We start from the raw sequence: 14,507 nt of genomic DNA on the forward strand, positions 1-14,507 counted from the left end.
AATGAGAGAGTCTTTTCAAATGAATATTCTTTGTTTCATTATGTTAAGAAATTGGATTTGGTTCTTTTTCAATGTTGTTATTAACCTTGAAAAAGCCATATGCATGGCGAAACTCCAGCAGTTGCAAAGGTGTAAAGTACTCTAATAAATACACCATCAAATCTATTCTTTGGCTTAGCAGTTTATTCAAAGAACCCATTAGATATAAACAATACCATTTAACTTGATTTCTAGGTGCATGTTTACCTTTAGGGATTCTATAAAGATATCTACAATTAAAAACTAAGTTTCTTATTGTTAGGAAAGATTTCTTAATTGTGGGTAATTTTCCTTCCATGTGGCAACCCCTAAACTTTTTGCTGTTGTTTTCACCATGATCTAGACTTTGCCAGAGAAGTGCAGCCTTCTGCCGCACTGCTCTGGGCTTTCGCTCCATTCTTACTGGGAAACTGACATGCCCTTAAAACAGTCAGTACCGGGAAACGCTGTTTTCCGTAGTTTCTTTATCATGTTGCAGCTTTCGTGCAACATGACACAAGAGGGCACTGTAAGCTAAGTTACTGCTCTCTTGGGTCTCTAGCCTTCTGCAGGCCCTAGATACTCTTTTTGGATTGCAACTGATCGGTGCAAGTGAATCATGGACGGGAATGGTGGCAGCGATCGTTTCTTGTGTTTTGAGCTCCTTTTGGCGTTTTAAGCGCGTTTCTCGCGCTTAGCCCAAAATGATGGCCTGGCTCCCAAAATGGGCAGACCACGAGGCTTCTTTGTCCTGTCCGCTGACCGTCTTGCCCCCTTCACCTTCCCCAAGTCGAGCCGACCCGGGGCCTTCCTTATTTGGGCATGTACTTTCCCACGAAACACGGATGCTTTCGCGGGCTTCTACAGGACTTGTGTGTGCCTCCAGGATGTGGGCTGGGATGTCTGGTCCCAATAGACATCCTGGGTGCCAGAGAGTCTAGGGTGGTGTGAATGCCTGGGACCACCATGGTCCGTGATAGGTCCACGTATGGTGTGAGTGTTTGATGAGCGGATCTCCCATTGGGTCCCCTCCGTTTTGGTGCGAAGGGAACCGTGGATAAGAGGGGGCTGGAAACGCCACTACCATGTCGATCTCCTGAGTTCTCATAAACAAAGGAATACAGGAGCCAAGTATCCTGCAACCACGAGGCTGAACCGAGGAATCGCTGGTGACCCGCTGAAGGACTGCTCCTCTGTCAAACCCTTTCTACCTCTGATCAAACCAGAAGGCCTGTACTGGTACTTCGACCCTTGGAATAGCGGGGACAGCTATTCTCGGCATCTTCACCATCTCCTGCACGTAAGCCTTCGGAAGTGTCTCTGGGCCATCCAGCAGACTGACCAGCCTACCCAGGAGTCTTGCTCTGTAACCGCCGCCAGGTTGTGTTGTATTTCGAGTCCTTGTCACTCTCACACGATTCGTACACTTGGCATTCCCAGGTCTGAAGTAAGTAGTGTACATTTGGCTGAGATACACACGGCCGCTCCGTTGCCCTGCTGTGGTAACAAACTGTGCGGGTTCACTTCGTTTGGGACATCTTTAACTCAACTCTGCTGCTGCAGAATCTACACGACGACGAGACGTCCCCTGCTCCCCTGAACCTGCCAGCACTGAAACTGACACAGAGAAGACTGGGTCTGCTTGCATCGGGGACCGGTGAGTAGCATAGCTATGAACTGGTCGCCCTCCTGCAGGAGCCTATAGCTTTTCCCCGCTGTGTCAAACAGCACGCCTTTCCATACTCGCGCTCTGCTTCTGCCCACAGTGGAGGCTGCGCTTGAGTCGCGGAACTCTGTTCTTCTTCATTTGTGCACCAAACTGAACTGCCTGATTCCCTCGAAGAGACTCCCCTTTTTGCCCGTTGGCACCAGCGTGTGCAGGTACTTTTGAACACAAGGCTCCACTCTTCGTAGGGCTTGGACTTCCTTTTAGTTAGATGCCTCTGACGGCGGACTGGGTCTAATCATTATTTCGCACTGCCTGTTTTCCTCCCCTTCTAGGTGGACTACACATTTCGTGCATCTAACGCTTTAGACTCATATGTATTTGTATATATATTGTATTGGTTTGGTATGTGTTGGTTTACTAGAGTTTTATTGTGATTTCTCGCTACGGTCATTGTTGCAAAGGCCTTGGAATAAATGTGTATATATTTTTAATATAACACCTGTTTGGAGTAATTTGTAAGTGTCCTTGCTTTGTGTGCTCATTGCGGGCTTTCAGTCAACCTCACCCCTCTGGAGACCTAGGCTTGACCGCCGCGATCGCTACCCTGATTGGTCTGGCTTGTCCAGAGGTTACCCTGTTCCAAGTAATTAGGTTGGCCTTCTGAACTTCTGCACCGCCAGGACAGAGTTCAGAAATCCGTCTTAACAAATTGGTGTACAGCGGTGGGATACGACTGAAGGTATCCAGTGTTGCGCACGAACTAAGGCATATCAAGTTATTCCTACCAGGACACGTAGTGAATTGTTATAGTATAACTTTAAAAAGGCCATAGTCCTATCTAACAGTATGGAAACAAATACCTTGTTAACTTTAAATGCTTCCAAATCCGAAACATTGAAAAAGATGTGTGCGGAGAGAGGTGTTTCCTCTCAAGGCACCAAATTGGATATGATCCAAAGAATCGTGGTGTGGCAAGAAGCGCAGCTTGACGCTATAACTTCTGAGGACAGTGCGGAAGGAGGTGGGGCTGCTCTCACTGGTAGAACCAATGGTTCTGCCACTGCACTGATCCACCGCGACCACGAGGAAAGGGAGGATGAGATGTCTAATGTTTCCTCTGCCAGTGTTGATGGGGAGGCTATGCTTGAATTCAAGAAGCAAGAGCTGCGGTTTAGGCAGAAGGAGCTTGAGTTCAGCATAGCCAAACTACAAATCTAACAGGCAGAAAAACAGAAAGACAGGGATCACCAGTTGGAACTGGCCAAGCTTCAGGTTGCAAATGGATCCAAGGGTCCTGGACATGGGTCTGGGGCCTCCTCTCATCCACGGTTCCCGAAAGATCTGCTCAGTGTGTATGAGGAAAGGAATGACATTATGGACTGGCTGAATGCGTTTGAGTATGCATGTGAAGTTCAACAAGTTGACAATGCTGATAAGATTGCCTGGTTACTCAGCAGACTGCCCCATTCTGGCTGTAGTGCCATTATGGAAATGTCGAAGGCCGAGCGAGCTGATTTCGCAATGTTAAAGCAAACTCTCATTTTAAAGTTTGGAAAGACTCCGGCCCAATATTTAAAACGATTCCGAGAGTACAAGAAAAAAGAAGGTGGTACTTGGGTATCTTATGTAACCGAATCCTTAAAAAACTTGACTGGCTGGGTCGAAGGTTATAAGGTTTCTACCTTTGAAGTCATGATAAATCTTGTCATGCTGGAACACATTTTTGCATCTTCTTCCCCGGAGCGTAAGCAGCATTTGGCCGATTCAAAGGAGATAGATCCTAAGAAGCTGGCCATTCCAGCAGACTTATGGGTGTCACATCGAGTGTCCCATAAGGACAAAACTCATCCTGGTAAGCAGGAGGAAGGGAAAAGTCCAAAGATAAGGAGGGTGGAGAATCTGATAAATCTTCTTCTTAAAAGGGCCACAAAAAGAAAAATAAGGGTAAGACACAAGAGAACTCACAGGGCAGTGGAGGTCAGCCTCCGAAACAGAACTCTGGTTACAATAAGCCTCCCTATGTAAGCAGACCCAATGGATCTTGTTTTGCTTGTGGAGCAACTGACCACGTGAAGGGGGATCCCCGGTGTAAGGTTAAACCTTTGGGGGTCCACTCCGCTAATCTGGTCTTCTCCTCCTACGAGGAAGAAGAGATTACAGGAGCATCCTTCTCCTCAGACTCATTCCCCAGCGGGATAGAAGCTGAGGTAGTTTTAGTTTCCCTGGGTTCCTGGGAGCCTAAAGTCGCAGAGGTTTATGCTAGGATTCCAGATAATACAAGCACTACTTTAAAGACAGTGTGCTGATCAATGGAGTAGATACTCCAGCTCTTAGGGCTAGTGGGTGCAGTCGAATTGTAGTGGATTCTACCTTGGTAGACTCAGAGGAAGTTGCCAGAGCTACTCCGATGCCCACTAAGTTGGCTGACGGCCCACTCCGCATGTTCCCAGTAATACCTGTAAATCTTACTACCTGTAAATCTTACTTCCCGAGCCCTTCGCTCATCCGCCTCCAACTCCCTCAGGGTTAGCCGCTTCTCGAAGCAACGAGCTGGGGGTAGATCTCTCTCCGCGGCAGGGGCCTCCCTCTGGAACAGCCTTCCTGCCTCCCTGAAACTTGAGGAGAACCATCTCCGGTTCCGGAAGCACCTCAAAACCTTCCTCTTTGCTTCTGCTTTCTCTCTCCCTCTCCCCTGCTGAACAGCTAATTAATTCTTCACTGAAACTGCACTGATCCTGCAACTGGACCACTCTAAACGGCCTCGGTCCTGGGCCCAGCCACTCTCCACTTGCACTGATGCCCTGGAACCCCTCTGCACTGCGGGACTGTCTCTGTATCCCTACAGCCCCCCCCTTCCCCAGCACTTGTTCTGCACTTATCTTGCACTTGCCACCAGCTGGCCCTGTTTATTTATTACTTTACGCCACTTACCTTGTACTGCACTTCCCCCCTCCCCTTCCCCTTGCACTTTTCCCCCTCCCTCACCCCTGCACTTGCGCGATCTGAATGACACCTGGCCTAGTAGGATCGTTGTCTGTCTCCCCTTGTTCCTCCCCTCCCTGCCTCTTCGCGCCTTGAAACACCTGTGTATAGGCGCGTTACAAATACCATATCATATCATATCATATCAAATGGTACAGCAGTCAGGATTCCAGTGAGCATTCAGAGAAACGTCCCAGGAAAGGTCTTGTTAGGCAATGATCTCAGAGCTTTAGGGCTCGTAGGAGACACTGCCGACAGACCCTACACACGGTCTCAAGCACAGGCAGCATTGGCCAAGACCAATACGCCGCCCCAGCCGAAGGGGAAACCCAAGGCGAAAGGAGTAAACAAGTCAAGACGAGGGAAAGAGAATATTCCCCCGAGCTCGCCTACCACTGCGGTGGAGGAAGTTGGTCAATCGCCCGGGCCTGACGAGGAGGTGGCGATGCCTGAAGTATTTGACCCCAACGACCATCCTGAACTAAAAGACTTGTTAGTAGAAGGTGGTCCTGATAGGGAAGAATTCAGTAAAGGCCATCGTGAGTGCCCATCTCTGGAAGGCCTAAGGAGACAGGCCTGCTCCCAGCTTAAGGGTGAACCTCCTGGGACGCATCGGATTTATTGGGAAGGTGGACTCCTGTATACTGAGCCCACAGAGTCTACAGAAGGAGACCATAGGAGGTTGGTGGTTCCCCTTGCTGTAAAACCCTTCCTCCTGCAGTTGGCGCATGAAGTGCCCCTTGCTGGTCACCTTGGTATTAAGAGGACCAAACAAAGGTTATCCATGCACTTCTACTGGCCCAAGATGGGGGTGCAAGTAGAAAGTCACTGCAGGAGTTGTGCCTCCTGCCAGTTATCTGGTAAGGTTGGCTCGACAATCCAAGCTCCATTGGTACCACTCCCAGTTGTGGGAATACCATTTGAAAGGGTAGGGATCGACATCGTTGGTCCCCTTGACCTGCAAACATCCTCAGGCAATAGGTTTATCCTGGTGCTGGTCGACCTTGCAACCAGATATCCTGAGGCCATCCATTGAAAACTGTAACTGCCAAGTCAGTTGCAAAAGCTTTACTTGGCATATTTACTAGGGTTGGCTTCCCTAAAGAAGTTGTGTCGGATCGTGGCAGCAACTTTATGTCGAAGTATATGCAGGCTATGTGGAAAGAATGTGGGGTCACCTACAAGTTCTCTTCTGCATACCACCCCCAGACCAATGGTCTGGTGGAACGTTTCAACAGAACGTTAAAGAGCATGATTGGGGCTCTGGAAGAACCTCAGAGAAGAAAATGGGATCTTCTTTTACCATGCTTACTGTTTGCCTTTCGAGAGGTACCACAGGAGGGTGTTGGCTTCAGCCCCTTCGAACTTCTGTTCGGTCATCCTGTACGGGGACCCTTAGCCATAGTCAAAGAGGGATGGGAGATGCCCACTCCCCCTGTTACTACCAACGTAGTAGATTATGTGCTGGGGCTCAGAAAACGGATGCTACTTCTGATGGGCTTGGCTAGTGATAAATTGAAGGCAGGACAAGCGCTGGTAAAACATTGGTACGACCAGAAAGCTTCCCTCATCAACTTTACACCTGGTCAGCAAGTCCTGATCATGAATCCCATAAGGACTCGAGCTTTACAGGACAAATGGTCAGGCCCTTACACAGTGGTGGAGCCCCTGGGTGAGGTTAACTATTTAGTGGACCTTGGAAGGCCTGGACAGGTTCCAGAAGTGTTTCACGTAAATAGGCTGAAGGCTTTTGTCCCAAGAGTCGAAATCGCAGCACTGCTACTGGCTTCAGAGGTTGAGGAAGAGGAATCTGAACCTCTCCCCGACCTGTTCCAAAGCGGTCCTTCAGATAGCTCCTTTGAGGGTGTCCGAGTGGCCCCTCACCTGACTTCGGATCAGCAGGCTGAGGTAAAAAGTTTGCTTAGGCAGTTTTCCCCCCTGTTTTCACAGTCACCTGGTTTGACACCTTGGTGCAAACATAACATAGACACAGGAGACAGTGTACCTACCAAAAGTAGGGGATGCAGGATGTCAGACAAAGTACGGTCTTATATTAAGACCGAGATCAACAAGATGTTAGACCTTGGGGTGATTGAACCCTCTAGTAGTCCTTGGTCCAGCCCTCTGGTTTTGGTTCCAAAGGCAGGCACTTCTGAATTGAGGTTCTGCGTGGATTACAGGGCTCTGAATGCTGTCACCAAGACAGATGCACACCCCTTGCCTCGAACAGATGAGCTGGTGGATACTTTGGGTGCCTCCAAGTACCTCAGCACGTTTGATCTCACTGCTGGCTATTGGCAAATAGCTTTAGCAGAACATGCCAAGGAGAAGACAGCGTTTTCTACTCCAGACGGCCTTTACCAATTCAGGGTAATGCCGTTCGGGTTGAAAAATGCACCTGCCACTTTCCAGAGGCATGTGAATCATGTGTTGAATGGGTTGGACGAATTCTGTCTTGCATATCTGGACGATATAGCAGTTTTCAGTGCCACCTGGGAAGACCATGTGAAACACCTCGGGATTGTGCTCCAGGCTCTTCAGAAAGCACACTTGACCATAAAGGCTAGTAATTGCCAGATTGGACAAGGCTCAGTGGTTTACCTTGGACATGAAGTAGGTGGAGGGAGGATACAGCCTCTTCCCAGGAAAGTACAAACAGTACAAGACTAGCCTACCCCCACTACACAGACCCAAGTGAGAACCTTCTTAGGACTCACGGGGTATTACAGCAACTTCGTGGCAGACTATGGCACCATAGCTGCCCCTCTGACTGCCCTCACCACTCCGAAGAAACCCAAGAAGGTAACTTGGACCGACGAGTGTGAGAAGGCCTTCAACGGCTTAAAAGACTCCTTGTGCCATGCCCCTGTCCTCAGGGCCCCTGATTATCAAAGACCTTTTATTGTGCAGACGGACGCCTCTGACACTGGGATAGGAGCTGTACTATCGCAAGTAAATCAGAAGTGTAAGGAACACCCTATTGGTTTTATTAGTCGCCAGCTTAAGGACAGAGAGCTCAGATGGTCCACAGTGGAGAAAGAATGTTTCTCTGTTGTGTGGGCCCTACGGAAGCTGAGGCCCTACCTCTACGGGACCCACTTCACTGTGCAAACTGACCATAAGCCCTTAAAGTGGCTAATGAACATGAAGGGAGAGAATCCAAAGTTGCTTAAGTGGTCCATAAGTCTACAAGGCTTCGACTTCACTATTGAGCATAGGCCAGGTGTCCAACATAGCAATGCTGATGGGTTGTCCAGAATGTTTAACCGACCTGAACAAGAGACTCATCCAGGGGTGGATTAGTTCCCCCTGTCCATAGTCTGGGAGGGGCGAGTGTTAGGAAAGATTTCTTAATTGTGGGTAATTTTCCTTCCATGTGGCAAGCCCTAAACTTTTTGCTGTTGTTTTCACCATGATCTAGACTTTGCCAGAGAAGTGCAGCCTTCTGCCGCACTCCTCTTGGCTTTCGCTCCATTCTTACGGGGAAACTGACATGCCCTTAAGACAGTCAGTACCGGGAAACGCTGTTTTCGGTAGTTTCTTTATCATGTTGCAGCTTTCGTGCAACATGACACAAGAGGGCACTGTAAGCTAAGTTACTGCCCTCTTGGGTCTCTAGCCTTATACAGGCCCTAGATACTCTTTTTGGATTGTATCTGATCGGTGCAAGTGAATCACGGACGGGAATGGTGGCAGCGATCGTTTCTTGTGTTTTGAGCTCCTTTTGGCGTTTTAAGCGTGTTTCTCGCGCTTAGCCCAAAATGGTGGCCTGGCTCCCAAAATGGCCAGACCACGAGGCTCCTTTGTCCTGTCCGCTGACCGTCTTGCCCCCTTCACCTTCCCCAGGTCGAGCCGACCCGGGGCCTTCCTTATTTGGGCATATACTTTCCCGCGAAACACGGATGCTTTCGCGGGCTTCTACAGGCCTTGTGTGTGCCTCCAGGATGTGGGCTGGGATGTCTGGTCCCAATACGCATCCTGGGTGCCAGAGAGTCTAGGGTGGTGTGAATGCCTGGGACCACCGTGGTCCGTGATAGGTCCACGTATGGTGGGAGTGTTTGATGAGCGGATCTCCCTTTGGGTCCCCTCCGTTTTGGCGCGAAGGGAACCGTGGATAAGAGGGGGCTGGAAACGCTACTACCATGTCGATCTCCTGAGTTCTCACGAACAAAGGAATACAGGAGCCAAGTATCCTGCAACCACAAGGCTGAACCGAGGAATCACTGGTGACCCGCTGAAGGACTGCTCCTCTGCACTGCTGTCGCTCTGTGAAACCCTTTCTACCTCTGATCGAACCAGAAGGCCTGTACTGGTACTTCGACCCTTGGAATAGCGGGGACAGCTATTCTCGGCATCTTCACCATCTCCTGCACGTAAGCCTTCGGAAGTGTCTCTGGGCCATCCAGCAGACTGACCAGCCTACCCAGGAGTCTTGCTCTGTAACCGCCGCCAGGTTGTGTTGTATTTCGAGTCCTTGTTACTCTCACACGATTCGTACACTTGGCATTCCCAGGTCTGAAGTGAGTAGTGTACATTTGGCTGAGATACACACGGCCGCTCCGTTACCCTGCTGTGGTAACAAACTGTGCGGGTTCACTTCGTTTCGGACATCTTTAACTCAACTCTGCTGCTGCAGAATCTACACGACGACGAGACGTCCCCTGCTCCCCTGAACCTGCCAGCACTGAAACTGACGCGGAGAAGCCTGGGTCTGCTTGCATCGGGGACCGGTGAGTAGCATAGCTAGGAATTGGTCGCCCTCCTGCAGGAGCCCATAGCTTTTCCCCACTGTGTCAAACAGCACGCCTTTCCGTACTCACGCTCTGCTTCTGCCCACAGTGGAGGCTGCGCTTGAGTCGCGGAACTCTGTTCTTCTTCATTTGTGCACCAAACTGAACTGCCTGATTCCCTCGAAGAGACTCCCCTTTTTGCCCGTTGGCACCAGCGTGTGCAGGGACTTATGAGCTCAAGGCTCCACTCTTCGTAGGGCTTGGACTTCCTTTTAGATAGGTGCCTCTGAAGGAGGACTGGGTCTAATCATTATTTCGCACTGCCTGTTTTCCTCCCCTTCTACACATTTCGTGCATCTAACGCTTTAACACATCTGGACTACACATTTCGTGCATCTAACGCTTTAAACTCGTATGTATTTGTATATATATTGTATTGGTTTGGTATGTGTTGGTTTACTAGAGTTTTATTGTGATTTCTTGCTACGGTCATTGTTGCAAAGGCCTTGCAATAAATGTGTATATATTTTTAATATAACACCTGTTTGGAGTAATTTGTAAGTGTCCTTGCTTTGTGTGCTCATTGCGGGCTTTCAGTCACCCTCACCCCTCTTGAGACCTAGTCTTGACCGCCGCGATCGCTACCCTGATTGGTCTGGCTTGTCCAGAGGTTACCCTGTTCCAAGTAATTAGGTTGGCCTTCTGAACTTCTGCGCCACCAGGACAGAGTTCAGAAATCCGTCTTAACACTTATTTAAAAAAGAATCATTGAAATGTCTATCTTTTCATTACATACCTTCATTATTTGCTTTACTTAACATAAGAATACTGTTCTGAAACTGAGTCCTGTGCAACAATCGATTTGGGATATATTGCTGTGTTTTTTTGTTATGTTCTGTGATGATGTTGACCTGATCATCAACTCAAAATATCGAAAATGTTTGTGGGGCAAAGGAGATATTAAAATTAAGGTATGTGTGCAATGGTATTACCTTAAAGTTAGTGAGGAGGTTTAAATACTGTAGATCTGATTTTCTGATAATCTGTCATGTGCTTTGTAGGTGACTAAGATTCAGAACAAGACAATACAGTCAATGGGTGCCATAATGCCCATGCACAGAAAGATGGCAGCTTTTTCATTGCCACAAACGTTTATAGGTCAGAATCCTTAGCACACACATATTGTTTGTTTAGAAAGCGACAGCAAAACCATATAGAACATAATGAGGCAAATGTCAATTGGAACACAGACAGGCTTTTCATTATGGCATGTTACTGCATGCGTCAACATTTGGAGATCTGGAGGATTGGCTTATGAAACTACTGAAAATCCCAGCCAAGACAAACTGATTTTAAGAAGAAAGGTGTTTCTGGAACAGAGGAATGCCAGCTGAGATGCTGTAGGTTAGAGGCTCTCTATTCATAAAACATGAATAAGCTGGATCTGTGTATCAGCAGTTAAATAAAACTGTGGGTCAACCATATCACCTTTACTGATGGAAGTAAACATTTACTTGGATTAACTAACAATTGTTACATAAAAGCAAATCCTAAACATTATCATCATCAATATATACACTGCACATTTAAAAATGAAAACTATTAGAAAACAGCTGAGAAATTAGTCAAAGACATGAAGGTATTCAATAAAGAATTAATGTACACGTATCTATGTGCTGTCTGTGTCAATACAGTTGATTTGATTTACAACATCACAGAGGGAGCGTTGCATGCAGAAGGGGGAACAAATGGTTGATGTTCGTGGAATCATTTGCTAGTGACTGTTCAGAAGAAGAGTTCACTGGATGCCCATCCGGAAAGGGTCATTCGTGATCAATAATAGAGAAGTAACAACTTCTTTAGTAGGCAGGACATTCAATCAGAAACCATTATACCCAAATCAGAGGTGCATAGGAATGTGCACAATAAGGTAGAAAGCATGCAGGTGAAGACATCACATGTATTCCTATTGAGAAACAGATTAAAGTCTCATGAAGAGGTTTGCCTTTTGTATCTAATCAAACTCAGCATGAAATAGTGGGATTTCCTTCTCAGTCATAGCCACCAATCTATCGAACTTGAAACACCAAGTTACTCTGCTTATTAGAAGACCATTTGTACTTCCGGAAACTCCTGAAGATATGGCTGTTCACTAGGGAGCAAGAAGTACAAATAAGTGATATGCTCATGCTGGTAATTTGGAACATACTCCATGGGTCACATTTGCCCACTCACCCTTCCCAATGGACCTGGGAAAAAGAGACCTTGGAAGTAGTGCAGGTCAGTTCCAAACACTCTGTACTTATCAAGCGACTGAATCCAATTGACCAGGACCATCCACCTTGGCAATTAGTCTTCACCCAGGACCTTCCAGTAGAGAAATTAGCCTCAATTAGGGACCTTTTCACCACCACAAATAGTTTATTGATTTTATGTATTGGATATTTATAAGGTGCTTATAAAGCAAGACAGTGTTTCAAAGCACCAGTTGGAGCCGCTCATATGCCCATCACAACATACCAAGGACAGCAAGGCTATGTCCTGGGAATAAGATTACACACATTCTATACATTTTGAAGCAAGTTACCTAACCAAAGCCAGGATCAACTGGCAATGGCAAAATAGCAGTGTAAGAAGGCATGAAGGAAAGACAACTCCTCCTTAAACTGGCAACCTCCCCATCCCCTAGTTCGTAATTTATGTCCAGCATCTCACCATTCACAAACCTGCTCAGCTTTATTCTTTCCACATTACATTACAGACATTGCCCTCATACCAATATACTGAAGCTTCATAGCCCCATCTCAATGGAAAGAGAGGAACATGTGCACAAGGAGGGGTGGAAACAGAAATGTCATTTACAGTTCTTGGGTCATTCACACCTAAAGGAGAGAGGCATGGAGAGAAGAGCATATAATTTGGCATCAAACTAGTGCATAACCCACCAGTTATGGCAGTTGAGTGTTCCAAGATAAGAATAGCCAAACGTCCATTAGCAGGGTCGGCTACACTGGTTCAGGTGAGATGACAAAAGGGTAGCACCAAGCGCTGTCATGTACGTTATGACCTAAGCCATCCCACCCCCATTAGATGGCAGGACTGGTCTTTTTTGAAGAGCTTAGTGTTTACCAGTTTTCAGAATTTCAAATGATTTTCTACTGACGGGATGTTCAAAGGCAACATTTGCAGAGGGTGAACCCCCTGAACTGATTAGAAAGGCCAAGGTTCGTTTTCCTGAAAGTCGTGTATGATATTAGGCTGGCCATAGTTGATCGCAGCTCATGTGGAGGGCTGTATAGATTAAATTAGGTTTGATGTAGCAAGATTGTCTTCATTCCTAGCTGTATATGGGATGCACAAAACTTTGAAGTCAAACGTTTCCTTTGTGCGGAGGTAATGCAGAGCTAGAAGAGCTGGGTGCCTGTGGTGAAAAGGTATGAGAACCAAGATGAGATGAGATGGCCGGCCTTGTTCTTAATTAGTTGTAAATTGTGAATTAAGTAATTGTGTAAGCCCAACTACAGACATGTGTAGATCTCTTCTCCAAATAACACTAAAGGTCTTCCACCTTATGTTGCATTTGAGAAGGGAAGAAAGTGTAGTACTTTGAATACTATCACTCGGTCAAAATATCCAGTTATTATATTTCCTCGATGTATTAGGGAAACAATTTTTTCTATCCCATTTTTCAGCACTTTCTTCACATATTCTAGAACTGGAGTTTGTTTTTATTATTTTAACCGTAATAGAATATGCTTAGATTGCTGATAAGAAGGAGAACAGGTATTGCTGGTCCCAGCAATGTTTTTTCAGGAGATGTAATGTCTCAGACTCCTTGGTCACAAAAATATGATTAAACACTTGTTATTATATAACAATATAACTCACACATGAGGAGTGTTGTTCAACCCTTAATGCAGGACATTTTAGGAACATTCGTTCAATACTTAATTTCATTTAGTTGGCAGACCAACATGTTTCAGTACATCACATTAATTGATAAAATCAGTATAAAAATTGAAATATTTTAAAGTTGTAAAATTGATTCAATGGTGACAAGATTCCGGATTGCAATAGATGTAAACAGTTTTTCGGGGTACATGGTGCTTCTGACAAATAAATAAATGATCCAATTTTTCTAGTGACCTGAGGCAGACTTTGATAAAATGACTAAATCATGAATAGACAAAACATGCTAGCCCATCAAGACACAATACTTTGTTTTTCTGAGCCTGGATTTGTATTTCAAGAAACGGCATCTCAGATGAATTTGTAGTATGTTGTCTTTAGTTCATGGGTACTGTCAGTATAAAGATATTTTATCTTGTTGTTGTTTCATTTGTTTAGTAAGTTATTGATTTATAAACTACATGTATTAACCAATTATTCTTATAATATGCATACATTTATAATAAAACGGTCTGGGTATTTTTCCATACACTTTGCAAAGTCTAATTTGCTTTGCTTTAAATTAGGGAGCTGCTCTTTACTATTTAGAAACGTAAACTGTTTATACAAAATGAATACAATGCATTACTACTCAGCAGGAACACTTACTATTGCTGTATATCTAAATAATGGCACAAACATTTAATTACTGGTGCAAATGGTCTGATAGGACCACCACGAGTAGACGAACCAGGCAGTGAAATGACAGACAATGCCAGTGAAGCTCTAAGACATATGTTTTTAGGGCATGACTGTCTACGCTTGTAAGGCTGTGCAAATGGCAGGAGAAAACCACTGTGTCCAAATATCTAGAGGTCTGACGGATCCTGTGAAGGCTGGGAACTTGCTTGGCGAGAGTTATTAAACCATTATTTTTTGGTATCCCAAGTCAAAGGTTAAAATTACTGATAATACAGTACATAAAGCACTTGAAGAAGCAGAATTATAAAAAGCAGTTTCAAAAATTAATATAGACTATGGGCCTCATTACGAGTCCGGCGGTAACCGAGGTGGTAAAACCGCCTGGTTACCGCTGGACTCGTATTACCATTCCACCTCCGTGACTCCCGGAAATACCAGGGCATTACGACCCGGTCTCCCGGGAATTCCGGAGGCAGAATTCGGTAAATCCCCATTCCCATTGAGTCCATTAGGACTCA

The sequence above is a fragment of the Ambystoma mexicanum genome, chromosome 13 (assembly GCF_040938575.1).
Source record: "Ambystoma mexicanum isolate Mex_15411 chromosome 13, UKY_AmexF1_1, whole genome shotgun sequence".
In the NCBI taxonomy this organism is placed as follows: domain Eukaryota; kingdom Metazoa; phylum Chordata; class Amphibia; order Caudata; family Ambystomatidae; genus Ambystoma; species Ambystoma mexicanum.